At 35.1% G+C, this 24640-nt stretch overlaps 2 long non-coding RNA genes across 4 annotated transcripts in view; both read left to right on the forward strand.

Annotated features, from left to right (window-relative positions):
- LOC145725166 (uncharacterized) overlaps positions 1-24640 on the forward strand; it is a 245324-nt gene that overhangs the window by 67906 nt on the left and 152778 nt on the right. The gene's annotated exons all lie outside the window — the stretch shown is intronic.
- LOC145724685 (uncharacterized) lies at positions 5616-6633 on the forward strand. 3 transcript variants are annotated; one of them, XR_014177060.1, is made up of 3 exons: positions 5619-6203; positions 6348-6480; positions 6541-6633. It is a non-coding gene; the product is annotated as an uncharacterized LOC145724685 (long non-coding RNA). The 3 variants fall into 3 exon arrangements; XR_014177061.1 differs by having other exon boundaries at positions 5616-6295; positions 6348-6633; XR_014177059.1 differs by having other exon boundaries at positions 5638-6203; positions 6348-6633.

A 24640-nucleotide genomic window follows, 5' to 3' on the forward strand; every position in this document is an offset into this window, starting at 1 on the left:
AAGAAAAGAAAGACTAGAAGAAAAGAAAAATTTAATTATGGTTAAACACACCTTTAAAGTTCTTCAATCTATGACTGAGGTACAGAAATTGTGAGATTATGTTCCATTTTGAGAGAAGAGTTTCTGATAAATAATAGAACGTTTGTATTGGTATTGTATTTTACTGGATGCGTCATTAATGACCGTTTCCTCAACATTGAGTAAGTTGGGTTTAAGGGTAGTTGAGACTGTGTTATTTTGCATCTGATTTGTCACATTCAAATTAAAATCAACTTTGAAGTGTCGGAGGAACAGGCATAAATACCCAATGAACCATCACTTATCAGAGATTTTGATAAATTTTGAATTGTTCTAAAAAAACTACTAGTATGAGAAAAAAAATCTACAACCTTAATAAAATACAGAGTGTTGTATAGAAAAAACAAAAAATTTACTTCCTTACTATCATCAACTTTGATTTTTCTTATGGGCGCCATAATAAATTTTTACATTTTTGAAATGGGCTATTTCTAAATTGACAGTTTATTGAAAATAACGAAAATTATGTTTTAATAAAGGGTCTCTTGAAAATAACAGGTTAACAATTCTCACTTGACTCTTTTTCACGTGACATCATTGACATTTTCAAACCGATGAGCATTCCAGTCTGACTTTCTAATCAATTGTTGATTGATGTTATTTTATCGCACTCTTCTGGGTCTTGATTTATTTAATGAGGTAGGTAATTAAAAATAAATGAAATTTTACTGTGCCACTTTCCTCCTTTCTCAGTTTTTGACAATCATCATCAGGTTTTAGGTTTTTGTTTTGAGAACGGCATATTAGATAGAATTTTACTTATTTAAAGTGTTTTTTGTTACAGTTTAGCTAAAATCTTCACAAAGAGTACATTTGTACATGATGTCCGTCAACTGTTTATTAGATTAAAGCGCGTTTCGTGTCACATGATCATTGTTTTGCAAAGGGCAGTAATATCACGTGGACTAGTGTCATTTGACCGCTCAACGGATTTTTGGTGTAATTTTCAGGGCGCTCTTTGCAAAAACATAATTTTCGTGATTTTCACGAAATTTAACGAATAAAGTTACTGTCTGTCTAATTTAAAAAGGATATCTGAAAATTTTGGTAGCCACCAAAAACGTTGAGTGTCGTTCTTATTTTAAATAAAACATCCTGTATATTAGTACATTAATCAACTCTATGTTGAATTTCAGGCCTACTTCATGTATAATGTAATATACCTAACTTAAAATGTTTTTGAGATATTTAACGTTTTCTGTCAAAATGGGCGTTTGCAGACCAAAACACAATTATTGTCATGAACAACTATCAAAAAATCTTAGCTTTTTGGTGCAGTTTTTATAACAGTTTGAGTGAGAATTACAGCAAATAATTTTTTCTAATTTTGACATATAAAGTGACACTTTTCAAAACTGATTAGAATGACAAAACGTTTTACTTTATGTAACTAGTTATGAAAAGTTCATTTCATCACTCCCTGTTTTTATGCATTTCCGTAGAAACATATGGGCGACATCCATCATAACATGTCGTTGTCACTGTTTATACAAGGTGCTATGAAAGTGAATATTTGTGTTAAATCACTTTAAAAGATGGTTTTTACCGCTTTTTGGTCAAACGCCCTACAAACATTCATTCGTTACACAAAATCGATCTTTTCATAACTGGTTACATAAATAGTGTTACGATTTTCCCGTGGGTTCACACAAAGTCAATTTAACTCAACGATTAATAACTTTATTTACACTTCAAAACACTCCGTACAACAATTAACACAGCTACTAAAAACACTACTACAATTCCACAATTACTCCGCTATTTAAACTTTACCGCGTTCCCAAATTCACTACTACACTCCACCACTCGTCGACGCCGCTTCTTTTATATTCACAAACCACGTTCTAGAATTACCGCGAAACGCTTCGCGATTTGCTTCGAATCTTCCAGGTGTGGCGCTTCCTAACTGTGGCCTACTTTAATACGCGCCCGGTCAGATATTGCGGCGCATCGGTTTCATCGAGTATCGAGCATAGTAGGCCCAAACCGTAACACTGCCCCCCTCTTAAAGCTCATCGTCCCGATCCGCTTCATCTAATCCCTGGTATTTCTTGAGTCTGTCCAGATGGACAATTTTCATCTTGCCTTTGGGGCTGCGTTGGACTCTGTATGCGACGTCGTTTAACCTTTTTACCACATTGTAAGGTCCCTCCCAGTGTCGTTGCCATCTTTGACTTAATCCTTTGCTCCTCCTGGGTTGAAACATCCACACAGCATCACCTTCCTTATAATTGCCACCAGTTGGTCTGTGGTCCAGTGTCATCTTCATACGGTCGTTGTTTGGTGTCATCTTCTCTCTCTCAGGTTCCCGAATTGTGATGGATTCCTTCTGTAACGAACACTGGTCACACCGTTTACACCATTCCTCAACGTCCTTTCTGAAGTTAATCCAGTAAAATCGATCTCTTTGCAGGAATTGGGCACTATTGTTTGGTAAACAAAGCGTTTTCCGTCTGGACTTTCCCATTTGCGAGTAATCAAGTCATCTCGCAGTCGAAGCGAATTCCACTGCAACCAGTAACCCCTTACTGTTGGTCCATATCTGGAAATCTGTTGCCAATCCGGTTTCAAATCCTTCTCCAACCATCTTCTGATTACTTCCAAATCAGAGTCTGAACGCTGCCCTTTTATTATGTCTTCCTTAGAAACGCTGCTCTCCATTCTTCTTGTAGCCTCTTTACCTGTCACCTTCGTGATTTGACCAATCCTCCAACCATTATGAATTTGTCCTTTCCGGTACCTTAAATCACTATCAAAAGCTTGACGATCCTCTACATATCGCGGTAAATGTCCTTCCGGGTTCTTCATTTCCTGCTCCTGGTTACGCCAATTCTGCGGGGTCGGTAAACGAGACTGCTTTCTGCAATTCCATTGGTAATGTCCTTTACGTCCACAAATATAACATGTAATGTTTCTTTTAACAGAAGAGTTCCGGTGATTTGTTCTAATGTCCTGATTTCGTCGGCACTGCGGGTTTGGAGAACAAGACCGCTGTCTGCAATTCCTTCTATAGTGTCCTTTGCGTCCACATCGATAACATTCCACTCTAGTGATCGGACGTGACCGTTCTAACTGTCTGGACTGACTATTTCCTGATGCTGCCATTTGTTGCACTAATTGGCCTACCATTGCTTTAATTTCATCTATTAATGTAGCAACATGATCGGCTGGCGGTACTCTTTCCTCTTGAATAGGCTCTGGCTTTAAATCATTGCACGCAGCTTCAATTTCCAGCGGTCGAATCAGTAATTCGCTGTTGTTGCTCCCTTTGAACATCTTCAGCCATTTCTTTACCTCCGGATCTCGAATCCCATCTACAAAATACTGTGCCACAAGTTCTTCTTGGATTTCATCCGGGACGGCTGGGTAAGCCAGATGCACAAGGCGACGAATTTCGGTTTCAAACTCTTCTAGATTTTCACCAGTTTTCTGCTGTCTTGCCATTAATTGCGTTCGATACAGTCCTTTCTTATGTTGATCCCCATAACGACGTTCTAATGCAGCTACTAATGCTTCATAGTTGCTTCGTTGGGCGATAGGCAGAGTCTGTAACAGCTCCAATGCAGGTCCTCGTAATGCCACCACCAGTGCTACAGCCTTTTCTTCGTTACTCCATCTATTTGCATTTGCAGCGGCATCAAATTGGAGTTGGTACGTTGCCCATGAAGTTTGACCGTCGTATGTGGGAGGCTTGATCTTGTTGAGCCCGTTTCGGGTGATCACTGTAGAGCTGGCTCCTCTGCTGTCAATTTTCCGCTCTAAGTCGCGTAGCTTTATCTCGACATCATTCCGAATTCTATTAATGTCCTCTCGAACATCATTCTGAATTTTATTGAGACTATGGGTTACATACTCTTGGATTTCTGTCTTGGTCCCCGCTAGAACGTTCAATATTTCTACGTTACGCTTTTCATGCCGCTCTCTGTCTTCTTTGTCTTGTTGTCGAATTCTTTCTTCTTGTTGTCGAATCCTTTCTTGTTCTTCCTTGTTTCGTTTTCGAATCTTTTCTTGTTCTTCTTTGTCTTGTTGTCGAAATCTTTCTTCTTGTTATCGAATCCTTTCTTCTTGTTGTCGAATTCTTTCTTCTTGTTGTCGAATCCTTTCCTGTTCTTCCTTGTTTTGTTTTCGAATCTTTTCCATAATAGCTGCAAGTTGGGCCTCCATGTTTGCACTTTGACGTCTTGTTATTGGCATAAAATAAATTTAACACACCACTGTACCGAATATCTCTAGTCCGGTCCTGAACACAAGTCTCTAACCCGAAGTTTAGTTCCAATTCACGTGGCACTAACGTCTGATCCCACTTCTGACACCAATTGTTACGATTTTCCCGTGGGTTCACACAAAGTCAATTTAACTCAACGATTAATAACTTTATTTACACTTCAAAACACTCCGTACAACAATTAACACAGCTACTAAAAACACTACTACAATTCCACAATTACTCCGCTATTTAAACTTTACCGCGTTCCCAAATTCACTACTACACTCCACCACTCGTCGACGCCGCTTCTTTTATATTCACAAACCACGTTCTAGAATTACCGCGAAACGCTCCGCGATTTGCTTCGAATCTTCCAGGTGTGGCGCTTCCTAACTGTGGCCTACTTTAATACGCGCCCGGCCAGATATTGCGGCGCATCGGTTTCATCGAGTATCGAGCATAGTAGGCCCAAACCGTAACAATAGCTATTACAGTGTCCAAAAAGTGAGTTCAATATCAACTTAAAAAAAATATTTTCGAATGGGGCATTTAAAATTGTATAATTTTATCTTGTTTTTGATACAAAAAAAAAGGTACTATCAGAACTAATAAAAAGTTACTAAATTAAATATTTAGTTTGTACTAGTTCTCATAGTTTTTTAAGGGTTTTAACGGTTTGTCAACACCGGTATTTATTCAACATAATAAAGTTGATATTTACTTCAGGTATAACCACAAGTGTCTCTATCTTAAAAATATTTGAGATGAACAACCCCCATCAACTTTTCCTTACCACTCTGTAAATCATTAGATCCAACATACAAAGATCTACAAAATAAATCCAACAATGGAAAAGATTTCATAAAAATACAGGGTGCGGAATAACACACAGTCTTCTCCACTATAAATTTATTAACCCACCAGTTAATGGGGGCGCGCTCGACTAGTTTCGGGCATAGACATGCCCATCATCAGGAGCTAAAAGAATTAAAACGCTCTAACAAAGGTGAACTCAAAAATGTGGACAATGGCGAAGGACATACCTTAAAAGCTGCTTAACACATTAGACGCTGTCTTTCTATACAGGGATAGACAGCGAGACCCATTAGTGGCAAAGAGTTAACTTATCATTAATGGAAGGCAACTAAACTGTAAAATGGTTGAAAAAGAATTTGGAATATAAAATTAAGTATAAAAAAAGTTTCATTATCTTATCATGGAGAAAAAACACTTAACTACACTTAGTAACTATTAACATTCTAAATATTAATTATAAAAATTATAAAAGTAAAAACCGCGTGGCGGGGGACCCTATCCCGTATGTGCGGGAGCCCCAATCGTACAGGGGAGTGCAAAAACTTTCAGATGTATGTTGCTGAGGGCAGAACAAGGGCAAAATGGACGAAGCAGAGTGATTTATTGAAAAAAGTTAATTTGAATGTGCGCATAGGAAAACTGTTAAACTTAAGAGTGGGGAGGAAGGTAGGTGTCAAGAAAGAGGAATTATTGATTAATAAAATAAAATTCAAAAATTGAGAGTTCCGCAACCCACAAGACAAGGCACGCCGTGACCCGCAAAGCAAGAATACGCACTCAACAAGCTGACACCTGACAGGTGTAAAAACACTGGAGTGGCCAACATGGGGGGCAGAAAGAATGACGGCTGACAAAAGACAGATGGTGATTACAGTAGGAAGGGGAGAGGGGAGTTTAGTGTGATGTAATGCAGAAGGAAAATTAGGAATATTAATCGAGTTAAAAGAATGGAAAAAGATAATTTAAAAGGTCAAGGACTTGAAAAATGCTGTAGCAACGTGGTTAAGCTGGTCATTGAGGCAGGGGTGCTCTCCATCCTCTATTGCTCTGCCAATCTCCAACACCTCCAGCAGATTCATAAGGTTACCCTTATCACAAAAATGTAAGGATTTAAAGCCCTCTTCGGTAGTAAAAGTATGGTTGTTGAAGTGAAGGTGGCGGGAAAAATTAGATCCCATGTTGGTGGCGTCCAAAGTAGGTTTTTTCTGGAACTTGTCAAACTCTCTAAGGTGTTCATGGATTCTAGTGGAGAATTTCCTACCAGTCTGGCCAACGTAACGGGAATTGCAGTTTGGGGTACAGCAAGTTAACTGATACACTCCGGATCTGTTAAGAAGAGGGGTGGGGTCTTTAGAATTGCAGAGGAATCGACCGGAGGTGTGAGAAACCTTGAAACAGATGTTGATATTATGTAGGCTAAAGAGATTTTTCAATTGTAGGGAAATGCCACCAAGAAAAGGGATAGAGAAGAATTTTGAGGTTATTTTGTCCTCATGTATTATTAGATTTTTGTTAATAAATTTTTTAAAATGGTTGAAATAAGTTTTATTGATTATGGAGGGGGGAAATTTGTTGTTGATGGCTACAGTTCTAATCCAGGATAGTTCATTATTGAAATTGGATTGAGACATTGGGATGTTGTACAGGCGGGTGAAGAAGCAGTTGAGGGCGGCCATTTTTTGGTTAAAGGGATGGTTGGAATCAAAAAGAATAATGGAATCAGTGCTGGTGGGTTTATGGTAAATGGACAAGTCAATGTGGTTGTCAAGTTTAGTGCAAAGTATGTCAAGGAAAGGGAGGGAATTATCAGACTCTAGTTCCATGGTGAAGGTTATAGACTCGTGTAGAGTGTTGATGAATGTAAAAAAGTCGTCCAAATCGCTAGCGGTGCCGTCAAAGATGCAAAAAATGTCATCCACGTAGCGTTTAAAAAAGAGGACTTTGTGAATTGAATGGTAAGACTCCAATGAATCTTCAATTTTAGCCATAAAGACCTCAGCCAGAAGTGGCGAAAGGCAAGAACCCATTGCCAAACCTTTGATCTGAGAATAGTAATTACCACCAAATTGGAAAAAGTTCTGGTCAAGTACTAAGGAAACCAAAGATAACAAGTCCTCAACTTGAAAAGGATCAATGGTTTCGGAACTGGAGAGTAGCTCTTGGACAAAGGTAATACAATCGTAAGGTGGGATACTAGGAAATAAGTTACAAACGTCGAACGAAACCATAACAGCAGATTGAGGAATAACAATATCCTTTAGTTCTGAGCACAATTCAACTGAGTTTTTAATTGAGTATTTACTTTTAAATTTAGTGATCTGTAGTATGGTGTCATTCAACCAAGAGGAGAGGTGGTGACAGGGAGAACCACAAAAGGAAACAACGGGTCTAACTGGGATATTAGGTTTATGGATTTTTGGGAGGCCGTAAAGTTTGGGAACAGAAGGATTAAGTGGCGTTAATCTGTACTTGTTAAAACCTAGCGGTGTTAGAGATTTAGCGGTTTTGGTTAACTGGTGGGTTAATAAATTTATAGTGGAGAAGACTGTGTGTTATTCCGCACCCTGTATTCTTACACCTCCACTGCGAGACAATGGACTTCTACTTCAAACTACAAACTGCTGGTCGAGCATTTTTGGTCCGAGAGTTCAAAAAGAGCCTGCTCACGAGGAAGCTCACTCAGCTGGACATTTGGTTCAACTGCGAATGCTTAAGGAGGAACCTCAAACCCAGATACATTTCCCTTCGTTGCAACACGGATTCTTCTTCCTCCAGGAAAGCCATCTCCCACGCCAGCTAAGTAACACCGACCTTAAACTTAAGTGTATCTATTTTAAACTTACCGCCGCATTACACCCCGTTGAATTTGACACTTTGCACCATGCCCTCCTTGATTTTGTGGCTGACATGGGGGACAGAAAGTTTGAGTCTTTGCGCTCCAAGCTATCTCATCAGTTACGTCCTTTGCCTACACCTTCACACAATTCCCCTGCTTTCACTCCCTCCCACAATCCTGATATTTCTCCTTCACAACCCATTTTACCTCCCACACCCACACTCCCTGAAACATCTCCAGATTCAGTGGAATTTTCCAACGATGTCTTTGTGGGCATTTTTGGTGTCAAAAAGACACCAAGATCGAATTTCTCTTTTCACCCTCGTACTCTCAATCTTTCAAATTGTACTCTTTCTCATGACGACTTAAATATCCTGAACCGTGGCTTAAAATTTAATTTTACTTTTCAACCAAAAATTACAGACTTACATACTCTTTCTGCACATGTAGAAAATGTCATCTCCAGAGCTGTCCCTGAACCATCACAGGGTGCAGTCCGTTCTGCTTGTGCTGTCCAGTTAAACAACTTCCATCATCATCACATGTCTTCCAACAACTCTATACCAATGAGTGAGGGCAAGGCCTTGTCAACTTTACGAAAAAAGGTCAAGGACAACGACCTTATTGTCACTAAGGCAGATAAAGGTAACTGCGTGGTAGTTCTAAACAGAGCCCAGTACGTTGACAAGGTCTTGACCTTTCTGGACTCTGACTCTTTCACACCCCTACACACTTCACCTTTGAACAAGTTTGTTACTAAATTCAAATCAACCTTAAACAAAACCGCTAAATCTCTAACACCGCTAGGTTTTAACAAGTACAGATTAACGCCACTTAATCCTTCTGTTCCCAAACTTTACGGCCTCCCAAAAATCCATAAACCTAATATCCCAGTTAGACCCGTTGTTTCCTTTTGTGGTTCTCCCTGTCACCACCTCTCCTCTTGGTTGAATGACACCATACTACAGATCACTAAATTTAAAAGTAAATACTCAATTAAAAACTCAGTTGAATTGTGCTCAGAACTAAAGGATATTGTTATTCCTCAATCTGCTGTTATGGTTTCGTTCGACGTTTGTAACTTATTTCCTAGTATCCCACCTTACGATTGTATTACCTTTGTCCAAGAGCTACTCTCCAGTTCCGAAACCATTGATCCTTTTCAAGTTGAGGACTTGTTATCTTTGGTTTCCTTAGTACTTGACCAGAACTTTTTCCAATTTGGTGGTAATTACTATTCTCAGATCAAAGGTTTGGCAATGGGTTCTTGCCTTTCGCCACTTCTGGCTGAGGTCTTTATGGCTAAAATTGAAGATTCATTGGAGTCTTACCATTCAATTCACAAAGTCCTCTTTTTTAAACGCTACGTGGATGACATTTTTTGCATCTTTGACGGCACCGCTAGCGATTTGGACGACTTTTTTACATTCATCAACACTCTACACGAGTCTATAACCTTCACCATGGAACTAGAGTCTGATAATTCCCTCCCTTTCCTTGACATACTTTGCACTAAACTTGACAACCACATTGACTTGTCCATTTACCATAAACCCACCAGCACTGATTCCATTATTCCTTTTGATTCCAACCATCCCTTTAACCAAAAAATGGCCGCCCTCAACTGCTTCTTCACCCGCCTGTACAACATCCCAATGTCTCAATCCAATTTCAATAATGAACTATCCTGGATTAGAACTGTAGCCATCAACAACAAATTTCCCCCCTCCATAATCAATAAAACTTATTTCAACCATTTTAAAAAATTTATTAACAAAAATCTAATAATACATGAGGACAAAATAACCTCAAAATTCTTCTCTATCCCTTTTCTTGGTGGCATTTCCCTACAATTGAAAAATCTCTTTAGCCTACATAATATCAACATCTGTTTCAAGGTTTCTCACACCTCCGGTCGATTCCTCTGCAATTCTAAAGACCCCACCCCTCTTCTTAACAGATCCGGAGTGTATCAGTTAACTTGCTGTACCCCAAACTGCAATTCCCGTTACGTTGGCCAGACTGGTAGGAAATTCTCCACTAGAATCCATGAACACCTTAGAGAGTTTGACAAGTTCCAGAAAAAACCTACTTTGGACGCCACCAACATGGGATCTAATTTTTCCCGCCACCTTCACTTCAACAACCATACTTTTACTACCGAAGAGGGCTTTAAATCCTTACATTTTTGTGATAAGGGTAACCTTATGAATCTGCTGGAGGTGTTGGAGATTGGCAGAGCAATAGAGGATGGAGAGCACCCCTGCCTCAATGACCAGCTTAACCACGTTGCTACAGCATTTTTCAAGTCCTTGACCTTTTAAATTATCTTTTTCCATTCTTTTAACTCGATTAATATTCCTAATTTTCCTTCTGCATCACATCACACTAAACTCCCCTCTCCCCTTCCTACTGTAATCACCATCTGTCTTTTGTCAGCCGTCATTCTTTCTGCCCCCCATGTTGGCCACTCCAGTGTTTTTACACCTGTCAGGTGTCAGCTTGTTGAGTGCGTATTCTTGCTTTGCGGGTCACGGCGTGCCTTGTCTTGTGGGTTGCGGAACTCTCAATTTTTGAATTTTATTTTATTAATCAATAATTCCTCTTTCTTGACACCTACCTTCCTCCCCACTCTTAAGTTTAACAGTTTTCCTATGCGCACATTCAAATTAACTTTTTTCAATAAATCACTCTGCTACGTCCATTTTGCCCTTGTTCTGCCCTCAGCAACATACATCTGAAAGTTTTTGCACTCCCCTGTACGATTGGGGCTCCCGCACCTACGGGATAGGGTCCCCCGCCACGCGGTTTTTACTTTTATAATTTTTATAATTAATATTTAGAATGTTAATAGTTACTAAGTGTAGTTAAGTGTTTTTTCTCCATGATAAGGTAATGAAACTTTTTTTATACTTTAATTTTATATTCCAAATTCTTTTTCAACCATTTTACAGTTTAGTTGCCTTCCATTAATGATAAGTTAACTCTTTGCCACTAATGGGTCTCGCTGTCTATCCCTGTATAGAAAGACAGCGTCTAATGTGTTAAGCAGCTTTTAAGGTATGTCCTTCGCCATTGTCCACATTTTTGAGTTCACCTTTGTTAGAGCGTTTTAATTCTTTTAGCTCCTGATGATGGGCATGTCTATGCCCGAAACTAGTCGAGCGCGCCCCCATTAACTGGTGGGTTAATAAATTTATAGTGGAGAAGACTGTGTGTTATTCCGCACCCTGTATTCTTACACCTCCACTGCGAGACAATGGACTTCTACTTCAAATTTCATAAAAATGTTTACTAATTCAATATTTTAGAAAATTTAGACCAATAGCTACTACGCCCCTGGATTCTACGAAAACCTATAAGGGGATTTTTTTAGTTTTTTTTTTTTTGTTAAGTGACAGTAGAAATACCGTGAAGTACCGTATATGACCGATTTTCAAAAAATCATCCCAAACAAATGAGGATAGCCCAACTTTTACTGGACCAATAGATAAAGCTGAAAAATCAAACACATCCTACTACTTGCTCTGTATTTCGTAAAATCAGCGAAAAGGAGCCACCCTGTACAGGGTGCTGCATTTTCGATGGTTTTACGGGGTACAGAGAAAACGGTAATAGATAGAAAAAAAGTAGCATACGTGTTCTGATCTCTTTTTCTGAGCTGAGATGACTGGCGAAGAGTGGGCTGCGCAAACTTCTTTTGTTTCAAAGATACGGGGGGTTTTTGAAAAATGGTCATTTTGGAACCTCCTCTGTATTTCATTTGCTATTAAAGTTATCAAAAAAGGAAAAACGGTTTCCGGTAGAAGTTTTGATGTAGAATCCAATGGCGTAGTCAGTTTTTTTCTATTCCGTTTAGTTTCTGACATATGACAGTAAGTTAAATTTTTTTAACTGGAACATCCTATATATTTTTACACCATTTAATTCTGTTGATTTTTACCTTTTTAACGGTGTATTACAACATATAAGTTTGTAGAGGTTAATCCTGTTATTTTAAAAAAAGACCTTTGCTCAGCTAAAAAAAGGCCAATATCTAAAATACCAAACAAAATCGGAAATCATATAAACTAACACATCAGAAAATTAAATATTTTTAATAAATCTTATTAAAAATTTAAGTTACAAACAGTTCTACCGTCACTTTAATAAGAAAAGTGGCCATTTCTATTTTCTACTATTTTTAAGGTAGAAGTTGAAAAAACTGTTTATAAACGACATGTAACATGTTAATATGAACATAGCCAAATTTTGTTTCGACGTGGGTATTTTTATACGTATTATTTAGCACTTTTTTGTTAGGGAAACGCTTTTTTTCTAATTACCAAGATTAACTGAAAATGGTGAGGTTTTGTTTTTTGTTTATCAATCCCAATCCTCTGACCGGTTTCGCCGTATTACGGCTCATCAGAGAGGCTATAGGGCTTGATAACCAAAGAACAAAACCTTCGTTCCAGTATAGTCAACTGGATGCCAGAAATGATAGTTGTGTGCAACATCTGGTGACATCTGTACTCAACTCTATGAGTTAGAAAGTTCAGATGGCGTTCCAAAATCTAGGAACAGCACCATTAATGCCGCATCATTCGGTAAACACCGATCTGATTGGTTGAAAATGGTAAAAAGATAGAAAAAAAGTAGCATACGTGTTAAAAAAAAAAAAAAAAAAAAAAAAAAATAAAAAAAAAAATATTAATTAATTTAAAAAAAAAATTAATTAATATAATTATATATATATATATATTATATATTTATATATTTATATTATTTTATTTATTTATATTATTATTCAAATATTAATTTTTTTTTTGTTTTTTTTTCTATCTATTTATTTTATCCTCCCAAATGTATATGTTTTTTTTGGAACGCCATCTGAACTTTCTAACTCATAGAGTTGAGTACAGATGTCACCAGATGTTGCACACAACTATCATTTCTGGCATCCAGTTGACTATACTGGAACGAAGGTTTTGTTCTTTGGTTATCAAGCCCTATAGCCTCTCTGATGAGCCGTAATACGGCGAAACCGGTCAGAGGATTGGGATTGATAAACAAAAAACAAAACCTCACCATTTTCAACCAATCAGATCGGTGTTTACCGAATGATGCGGCATTAATGGTGCTGTTCCTAGATTTTGGAACGCCATCTGAACTTTCTAACTCATAGAGTTGAGTACAGATGTCACCAGATGTTGCACACAACTACCAAGATTAACGTTTAAAAACTTTTTATACACCGTTGAAAAAGTAAAAATCAACAGAATTAAATGAACTAAAAATATATAGGGTGTTCCATTTAAAAAAATGTAACTTACTGTCATATGTCGGAAATTAAACGTAATAGAAGAAAACTGACTACGCCATTGGATTCTACGTCAAAACTTCTACCGGAAACCGTTTTTTCCCTTTTTGATAAATTTAATAGCAAATGAAATACAGAGGAGGTTCCATAATGACCATTTTTCAAAAACCCCCCGTATCTTTGAAACAAAAAAAGTTTGCGCAGCCCACTCTTCGCCAGTCATCTCAGATCGGAAAAAGAGATCGGAACACGTATGATACTTTTTTTCTATCTATTACCGTTTTCTCTGTACCCCGTAAAACCATCGAAAATGCAGCACCCTGTACATTTATAAAAACTGCCATTGAAAGCAACTTTGTTAACCATAAACTTTTTATCTCAAATTTTTTTGACTGAAATGTGCAAGGGCAGAGATATTTAGCATCTAAATATAGTTGGGATACCCTGTATACAAAGTACTCTAAAACAGCATACTCTACGACAAAATACATCTAAGGCAAGAAGTTCATATAAACATACAAGATATACAAAGTGTTAAAGTGTAGTTATTTGTTCAGTTTTTTCTTTATAGTACTCAGAATTTTAGAGATATTTAGATTATTTGCTTGATTGGCTTAGCTAACTATATTAAATGTTTAGAAGTTATCTGCGTCAACTGATTGTCAGAAAGTATACAGGACGTTTTTTTTTGCAGTAATTGTATACATTTTATCCTCCCAAATATGGTTTTGGTGCTCCACTGTTTTATCCTAAAAACTTATTAAATCAAAATAAGTTGTCTCTTTGAAGCACGATAAGTTAGTCTGATTTATATTGGATGTTTCAAGTTTTTATAATATGTGAAATGATAAAAAAATAAGCACATAAATTTTCACACAAGCGGGTATTTTTCAGCTTTGCCTTCCAAGTATACAAGATGTTAGTTAAATTTTAAAAATATAAAAATAATATTTGAAAAAAAAAAACATGGACAGGCTGAAGACTAAGAAGACTTTTATTGATAGAGCAGGCTAAATGATTAACAAATTACTTTTTTCATCCTTTTTAACACCATATTAAAATGTACTAATACTAATAAGTGTAATTTTGATGGGGACTAACTGCCGTGAAAACTCAAAACCAAAATTTCTTGATTCCCAATTTTCAAAAATACTGCCTGAAAATGAATTTTATATGTAAAACTGATTTTCCTATTCTAAAACGATTCAGACTAATTTAACATAACCTAATATTAGCAAAGTAAAATCCACCATTTTGACCACATTATCATATACAGTGCGTTTTTTTTAACGCGCAACATAGGATTTCACGTGTTAAATTTTTAAGCCCATGTTAGACCATGTTATTTTGGAACTACAAGTATAAAACTTGACGGGTGGCTATTTCGTACCCTGAAGCTTACGTAAATTTACCAATTCGGCCTAAAAAGTGTTAAAAAACTTGCAAAAAATCATCTTTTTTCGAAAAGGTTTTATCGTTTCATACTCCCTGTATGCATTGTTGTTCTTTGTTGTTTTTGATTCTGGCAGGGCAGGTAGCAGGTAAAATTTGGCGTAGAAAGTAAAACAGGGTGATCATTAACTTTATATCAAGAAAGTTAAGAACAAAAGAAGTATTTTTATAGGTGAATTGTTCAAATTGACCTCCGTTTGAAGCCAAACAGTATATTCCAAACAATCATAAAATGCCCTTTTGACGTTTAAAAGATGTCGGGTCGTGATGCAGTCAAAATAAGTAACTTCACCTGCTACCTGCCCTGCCAGTATCAAAAACAACAAGGAACAACAATGCATACAGGGAGTATGAAAGGATAAAATCTTTTCGAAAAAAATGATTTTTTTCCAGTTTTAAATCACTTTTTAGACCAAATTGGTAGACTTACTTAAGCTTCAGGGTACTAAAGACACACCCGTCAAGTTTTATACTTGTAGTTCCAAAATAACATGGTCTAACATGGGCTTAAAAATTTAACACGTAAAATCCTATGTTGCGCGTTAAAAAAAACGCACTGTAGTTATGTATTACATGTATATCATCAATTATTAAATTTACTTACAATTTTAGTATTAACTATTTTTGTCTGATTAGTAACACATTTTTGTCCTGTCTTAAACCCGAGATAAAATAAACTTACTACAATAAATGCTACTACTTTACTTGATAGATTGAATTCTTGTTTGTGGTTCTGTAACTAGCTTTGTTGTACATTTTATTAAAACTTTTAAATATATGACAACACAGAGATTTTTAAATTAAAATGACTTACATTTTAGTGCTGTTATAATAAAACACCATATACGAAATACAGAGACATTCTAGAGTTAAGTTAGACAAATCGGGTTACTTGAGAATCATAACTATGGTTTTAACATTAACAAAAAAATCATACAACATCGCTAAAAAAAATAAAAGGGATTGGGCAATACATAATATTATTTATGTACAAAAACGAACACCGAAAGTTGGAAAGTGTGAAGTTGCCAAATCAAGTAATTCAACAAAAGACGTATTCATTTTCACCGTTAAGTAGTTGGCAAATAGTCGATAAATCATACACAATTTGCCTAAATTACGGTTAAGTAGCAATAACAACTAAATACGTTGCTAATTGTGCTAGCAAACAAACGGTCTCAAAATGTTGAGAGAAGTGCCAATATTTCCACGTCTTTGTTCGGTAAATTTGAGGTTTCTTGGTCAAATTTGTGTAAACAAATGTTGATTTTCTGCAAGAAAATTGGCTCATACACGCAACAAATCTGTATGAACTCATGTTTATTTAATAAAATGAAACTAAATTTAATTATTATATGTTCCACGAATGTTAAAAGAAGTAAATTACGCAATAATTCAATTTAGTTTGTCTAATTTTGACGTAATTAATTTTGCATACGATTTTTATGCAGTAGGTTTAATACAATTCGTGACTTTTTGGAATAAGCTCAATCCATCAGGATGCGTATCCTTGAAACGAAGGAAGAGAGTTATCAAGAGAAAGATCTGTAGAATGTGACAGGGACCAGCCAGTGTCAGTTCTTCTGTCACATTCTATCAACACATCACTTGAGATTTCCGTTCCTTGCTTTCAAGAATTAGGCTCCAGGAGGGTTATAAAGCATTTTTTTTTATTTTATGTATCCTGAATACTCTATAAAAATACAAACATTAGAATGCGTTCGTCTGTTTAAAGAATGATAAGGAAAAATCAAAGGAAAAATGAAAATACAGTGTGAATCAGACGTTATGAACACTAATTAGAGCCCTTTCCATACTGTTTAATAAAGACTATTGTCACAGGTCAAATAAAAAATTTGAAAACTATTAAAAAATTAGGCTATTAATTATATCAAACACTCTAGCATTTAAACACGCGTTGTAATCACTAATTAGACCGATTATTTCTTAGGTAATTGTTTTTTTGAGACCATTTGGCTAGATTATATATTTTTTTCAAAATTTGATAAAACATAACTTACAGTAAAGCCAAGTAAACGCTGTCCAGACACCATTAAGACACTGAATAATTTATACACTAATTTTAAGTTTATTAGAATAATAATTAGTTAATTCTAGTTATCGAATAGACGTTATATGAATAATATAGTCTATTCTCAATCTTTTTGATCTACATATCTAACCTAACCTATGTTTGGAATGTTTTTGTATAACAAAATGATAATTTTGTCAGACGGCAAATACGATGTATTTATCTATTTTGTAATATTTTGAAGTCAAGTCAGACAAATTTGGTAAAACTCAGCCTGAACATTGTCACAGCATCGTCTTCCTGTTTTCTGTTTAAGCTTTCACCCTGTATATCGCTAGATAATAAGCGCATAGTTCAAATAGTGCACTTTTTGGCCTTTAAACGCACCGACAACTAGTTTGGTGCAATTTTCTGTTGTAGCTTTGTTATCTCCGAAACAATATGATTTTTGTACAGCACACAGTATACTGTAAAGTAAGCCGTGACAAGCTAAATCGAATATAATATACAGGGTAATATACCGAGTGTCCCGTTTAAAATAGTGCATCTTGTGGCTTTTGAACGCACTGACAGCCGAGTTGGGGCAATCCCTTTTGAAACATCTTAGAAAGTTATATACATTTTTGCTAGTAGTTGACAAACAAAATTAGAGGTATACAAGGTATAAAATGTTTAGAATAGGGTAGATCCTAACAACTTTAGAGTATTTGCATTTTATGTTCACATATTATCTGAAAAAAGTTTTTGGATTGTTAGTTTTTGTGTCTTTTTCAAGATTCTCAGAGTACGAAATGAGTAAAAGCTAGAAGAGCACTTTCTAGACAATATTCTTAGACACTTTTCGGATTTCAACACTGTAAGGAACGAAAATGTATTGTTTTATCTAAGTATAGTCTGTTCCACCAAACTGTGTATTGTGTATATCTCAAAAAAGTGAACTAGGTTTATACTTCGTTCCACTAACTGTCAGGTATCGTGCAGTATTCATAAATTACAAATTTATTTTTTTGCATCATCCAAAGCATAGAAAGTGATTGGTATTTAATAGTATGTTGATTTCGATTCAACCCAATTTATTTCAGTAGGTAAATCCTGATTTTTTTAATTCAAAAATATCAAAACGCAGCGTCTTAATTAGAAAATGGCATCATCCAAATATTAAAACTCAGATTTGTACCAACTCAATTTTTTAATTATAGTAATCAACCTAACGTTTTTCACAACTTAGAAAGTGTGAAATATTATCGAATTTAGGAAAGAAAACATGATTATAAATAGCAGATTAAAGTAACAGAAGAGTGTTTTGAAAAAAAAGAAACCTAATAAAGGTTTTCAAAAATCAAATAATACGAATTCGATGGCTAGGCTAACCATTTTTGCTATTTAATCGAGCCTGCATTTTTTACAGTTTTCAAGTCTCTATATTCAAGTTTATCATAATTATTTTAACCTTAAAAAAATAGATTTATATTAGTAGTTGACAACGGGGCTATGTTTTAAAAAATGGAAACAAAACTATAAGAAAAATTATTTATGAAAAATACCATACATAAGCATTCAAAAACATCGTGAACAGACTTGGCGTGCTACTACTTTCACGTAATCGCAATTTTTTATGATTTACAGCATAACTATCATTAAATCAAACAACTTCTTGATCCAATACTTCCGATGAGCTAATGTACAATTTAATTTGAAACTACTATTTCGTCACGATTAAGAATGTAGTAAACATATCGCTGTTTAAGGTAGTTCTTAGAATATTCCAAATGCATTGACGTCAACGCGATTGCCTTATCAACCCACAGTTATAAAATAAGTAATTCATCTCAAATTTGTGGTTTATAATAAAAAAAGTTTAATAAACTTGGTTCAAATTGAAAATCTAAAAGTTATTGCTGCAAAAGTTTTTGACTGAATTAATATGACTATACTGAAAAATTTCTAACAATTATTGAAACCAAATTTTAGAGACAATGGATTAAATTGAAATATTTTAATTCAGAAACAAACACCTATCGATGAAGGTATAATTTTTAATATTGTTGAATCACTAAACTTTTATTCTACTTTAGGTTATTTTCTGGTATCGTGCATGATAACAAGTGTGATAAGATATAAATTTCGTTTCATGCCAAATGTGAACCACAAAACGATATCAGTGATACATTTTTTTTTTAAATTCATGCAATAAATTACACTTTTTTTGAATGATTTTTAGTGCAAAAAGTTCTACTTTCTTGTACTAGTGCAACAAAGTCTTTTTTGCACTATGTTATATTTGCTGTGCTTTTGTCATCAAAAAAGTCAACCCATAAAAAAGGCCCTTTGTTGCCCTTATAATAAAATGCAAAATTTATTTCAATGTACTGGGTGATTTGTGTATATCTTACTGAACTCCATTTAGTTTAAGTTCTGCAAGTCGGAAAACATAAATTACACAAGTCAAATGTTTGACACATCTTTGGATTAGTTTCAATGTAAATTTAAAAAGATCTGATAAAATGATATAATACTGAAACTAAAGTTTATAAAGCCATTTTGTCCTTAAAAAATTACATTTATATTCCTAGTTGACAACGGGGCTAAGAAATCATAAAAAATGTAATAGATCTTTTAAGAAAAAGCTTTTGTCAAAAATATACGGAGGACAAAATTTTACAAATCAAAAAACATCGCGAACAGATTTCACTTTACTTGTCACGTTATCGCAATTTTTTATGATTTATAACACAACTGAATTATCATTAAATCAAACAACTTTTGATCCAGTACTTCCGATGCGTTAATGTACAATTTATTTTGCAATTACTATTTCGTCACCATTAAGAATGTAGTAAACAAATCGCTGTTTTAGGTAATACTAAGAATTTTCCAAATGCATTGACGTCAACGCTTTTAGCGATTATTACCTTATCAACCGACTATTAATAAATAATTAATTCACCTCAAATCCGGGGTTTATAATAAAAAAAGTTCAATGAACATGATTCATATTGAAAATCTAACAGTTATTGTAAGCAAGACACAATACACACAGAGCGATTAAGGAGAAGAGTTCAACTGTTAAGACATGGATTTCTTTAGCAAAGTTGAACTTTTCTCAGTTTAGCACATTTTAATGACATATTAAATAAATATGAACAAGTTATTATCTCTGTATCGCATATCTGGTATCCGGTGTTTGCAGTAATTCACTTTAGATTTTGCTCAGTTATAAAATTAGATTTAGAATTATTATTTTGATGAGAGAGTGTTTAGAAAAATCACCTTTCAAATCAGTAAAATTGTTATTTACTTTCAAACTGTTTAAGTTCTGTGAACTGGAAATGTATAAACACCTATCGATGTAGGTATAATTGTTAATATTGTTGAATCACTAAACTTTTGTTCTACTTTAGGTAATTTTCTAGTATCGTGCATGATAACAAGAGTGATAAGATATAAATTTCGTTTCATGCCAAATGTGAACCACAAAACGATATCAGTGATAAAAAAAAATTATTACTGCTGAACACGATGTGATGCCTAAAAAAACCAAAATGCAATATTACTCTCAATGTACTGGGTGTATTTTTATAAGCAACTAAATGGATAAGTCCGTTAACTTTGATCAACCAGCATAGTTTTCGCCATGACAGGCAAAATTTTAATTAGTTTAAATGTAAATTTAAATTTAAATACGTTCCATAAACTCTAAATTATGGGTTTGTCACACACTCTTCAATACGGAAACTAAAGTTTCTAAAATCAAGTAACAGGTTTACCAATTATCTATGACGGATTTAAAATATTTGACATATTGAACATTGTGTCACAAACCCATATGTCGCGTAATTTATTTTAAAAAATTTAGTTTCCAAACTTTTGTTTAAAACATTATTAAGCCTTAGAACAGACTTCTTAAGGTCATGAAGTTTTGCATACGAAAAACAAAATTAAGATGACGTCACCGCCAAGAAAAATTACAAGGTTGCCAAAATATAAAAAAAAAATTTAAAATTTATAAGCGATTCACAAATATTTTGAAATTGTCAGATGTCTCTAACATTATTTTGAAAATTCCTAAATACTGTACGGTTTTTCCCACAAAAACGCTACTCGATACTTTTAACTCGCACTTTATATTGCATTTTGTTTGACAACTGCTGTCCTAACCTCGAACTGACAACTATTCTTAACAATTACAACAACAACTGACTCCCCACCGGTCTTAGCCCAGCTGGGCCTTAATTCTTGAAATCAGGGAACGGAATTCTCTAGAGAAGTGTTAGAGAATGTGACAGAAAAAACTGACAATAGCGGGTTTCTGTCACATTCTTCAGACCATTCTCTTGATAACTCACTTTCCTCGTTTCAAGAATACGCACCCTGTTTATAAAGGCTTATATTCATAAAATTCGCTCTTAAACTTCAAACTGTGACATAAGTCCCTCTCTCTCACAAACAGCTAAACTACGACGTTTGAGAAGATAAACAATCAAAATACGGGGTAACTATCCTACTGCTTACTCTAAGTTAACAAGTCCTTTTTGCAACAATACTATAAAATCTATCCAAAAATTGCCAGATGTTTCTACAAGTGTCCCATACTGCTAATTTTTTTTTAAATGTTCAAAGGGGTTTTAGATCATTTTGAAAATGCCATAGGTCCCTGCATGTGTTCGAAATCTTCCAAGTTTTTTTTAAATTGTCACAAACCTATAAAATCATTTTGGAAATGCAAGTTTCTGAATACTACTCAAAACATTCTAAAAAATACCAGAGACCTCTATGAGTAGCCTTTTAAGTTTAAGTAATAATAATAATAATGGTAATTATTTAGCATATAGCTATAAAATAAACAATATGACAAATAATGCAAATCAAAAAAAAATATTAAAATTAATGTAAAAAAATAAAATAAATAAAATGGACAAATATGGACCTCTTTAAAAACAAGTAACGAATTAAAAGTAAAAACATTATACAAAAACAAGCTAAAGCACTTAAATTACATGTTGTCTTAGGGCTCCTTTAAAATTGTTCAAATTATCACAGTTTTTTATTACATTAGGCAAACATATTAAAATCCCGAAGACCTTTGCACAATACTGAATTGAACATATGTGCTGTTCTACAATTTCCACTCAAAACAAAATCAGAACAGTTTCTCGTGCTGTAACTGTGGACTTCGTCAAAAGACTTGATCCGCTTGCATATACCAGGTGTCCAAGAGCACCCTGGCACATAGGAGATTAACATGGGAAAACGGTTTTGATTTTTTTGCGCCTGTACGGTTGATTTGATTGAAAAATCGTATTAATGAAAGTTGTAGTACCTATCACGGACTAGTTTTCTGTATTTTTTTCGGATCTCTAACTTGAGCCCTTTCGTCGTAAAACACGAACAAAAATGAGAAAATTTAAACTTTTGGCCTGCACTGTATAGGCGGTTGTCGGGCAACGGGTAAACAGGTCATTGTTGCGGGTACGGTTGCTCAGCAACCGCTTATTCAGTGCAGGTAAAAAGTTTAAATTTTCGCATTTTTATTCGTGTTTTACGACGAAAGGGCTCAAGTTAGAGATTCGAAAAAAATACAGAAAACTAGTCCGTGATAAGTACTACAACTTTTATTAATACGATTTTTCAATCAAATCAGCCGTACAGGCGCAAAAAAATCAAAACCGTTTTCCCATGTTAATCTCCTATGTCCAGGGTGCTCTTGGACACCTGGTATAGGATGGTAACAGTCCATTTTTTAATTTAAACACAAACACGTGAACGGCAAACACAATCATTTTTTGGACAGGTAACATGCTTAAAGTCGTGGACATTGCTACGATGGGAGTATATCTGTTGCATCGCAATATGCACCTCATTGCTCGATTTTGCACAATCTGGATCTGATCTATCTTAAAACCAGGCAGACAGTTATACAATAACAGTCTGGTCTCCATAGACAACTGTCTTCCAATTCTCGAAATGTAGCCCACCTTCTTTGAAAATTTTCGAGTTATATAATCAGCGTGGGCATAAAACTTCAGTTCGGAATCAAAAATTACTCCCAGATACTTTATTTGACTCCCGCACGTAGTCCTGGTGCCATTCATAATTACATCGAGCTACTCCAAGGAGACGTTTCTCAACCTACTTTTTCTCCCAAACAGACAAAACTTTGACTTGAGTGGATTGACACTAAGCTTATTTTTACATAGCCATCTAAATATATTTTCCAAATCGTTGTTTATGTTCGTCTGCATAAGATTCAAGTTACTCCCAGATATGTAAATCATTGTATCATCTGCGAACAGCTCGATGCAACACCGATCCACAGCCCCAACTATGTCATTGACATAAAGCAAGAACAGCAATGGCCCCAAGACAGTTCCCTGTGGTACTCCATGCTGAACACACAACGGTTTAGACATGCTATTCTTATACTTTACTCTTTGATGTCTGTTAGACAAATAAGACTCGAACCATCCCAGAACCGTACCGCTCAAGCCCATGCAATGCAATTTTTTTATTAAAATTTTGCGGTCAACTGTCTCGAAGGCTCTCCTAAAATTGAGGAACACCGCCAACACAAAGTTACCAACGTCCAACTCTCTTTTAAAAATATCACATAAATTAACTACAACAGCTTCACAAGAATGACGCTCACGAAAGCCCGATTGGTTCTCCACAACAATGCTACTCCTGTCACAATGATCTTGTAACTGAATTTTGACTGCTGTTTCCAACATTGTTTCATAAACCTCTACGGTGTTTATTGGTCTAAATTCATGACACTGAGTAGTATTTGTGACCTTAGCAACAGGAACAACCGTTAAGTCACTCATAGAGAAGTTTTTTTTAGCTGACAGTTAGGTTAATACAAGTCTTTTTTTATTTTTTTTTTTAATTAACAGACCCCTCAATAACCATTTTACATTTGCTATAAGTCAGAGACGAAATTATCAAACACCTCCACAAGTGTGTTAAATCTTCTAACAATTTTTTAAAACTTTCAGACAGAGCTGAAATCATATTGTGAAAGCCAGAAGTATCTAAATACTACTGAAAATATCACGAATATTCCCAGACTCTTCTACAAGTACAAAAACTACAAATTTTTAAAATTGTCAAGAGGTCTGTGAAGCCATTTTAGAAATGCCAGAGAGGGTTCTAAATTCTACTGAAAACCTCCCAAAAATTGCCAGAAGCTTCTATAAGTGTTCTAGATTTAGACGACCAAAAGTCTCACCTAAAAATGCCCTGAGGATGAATGAAAAAGGCAAAACGTCGTTGTTTTTAAATACAGGCTTTTGTTTTTTCAACCCAATCCACATCCCGTCAAACCAACCGAAAAATTACCATTTGCAAATTTTAGAATCAGACTATTGAAAGCTTCTCAAAAATGTGTCATAAGTCTCTACAAGTATCCTAAACCTTGGAGACATTTTTTTAAATTGTCAGAAGGCTCTAGAATCTCTTTGGAAATGCCAAACAGTTCGAAATACTACTGAAAATGTTGTTCCAAAACTTTCAAATAAGTTTTAAAATTGCTAGGGGCACCAATAATAATTTGTGGAATAAATTTGTGCCATACGCCTTAGAATCACTTTTCAAATACCAGAAGCCTCCGAATACTACTAGAAACCACCCATAAATTACCAGAGACCTCTTGTCCTAAACAAATAAAATTTAGAGTTAGATAGAATATAGAGAAAATAAATTTAAAACATCATTAATTGATTGATTTCCACATTGTATGATTTCTGTTTTTTTCTAATCTAATGTTATTAAAATCGAAAGCTTTAAATCGTGAAGTTTTCCTAGATAATCAACAACTCTGGGGCGCTCTTTACATATGCAAGTCATCCTGTTCTTTCCAAAAATATTATACGTGCGCAGAAAGTGAATCATTTTCTGCTCTAGAGCGTTTTCGCTTTC

Source organism: Ips typographus, linkage group LG2, assembly GCF_016097725.1.
Source record: "Ips typographus isolate SLU linkage group LG2, UJ_Ityp_2.0, whole genome shotgun sequence".
In the NCBI taxonomy this organism is placed as follows: domain Eukaryota; kingdom Metazoa; phylum Arthropoda; class Insecta; order Coleoptera; family Curculionidae; genus Ips; species Ips typographus.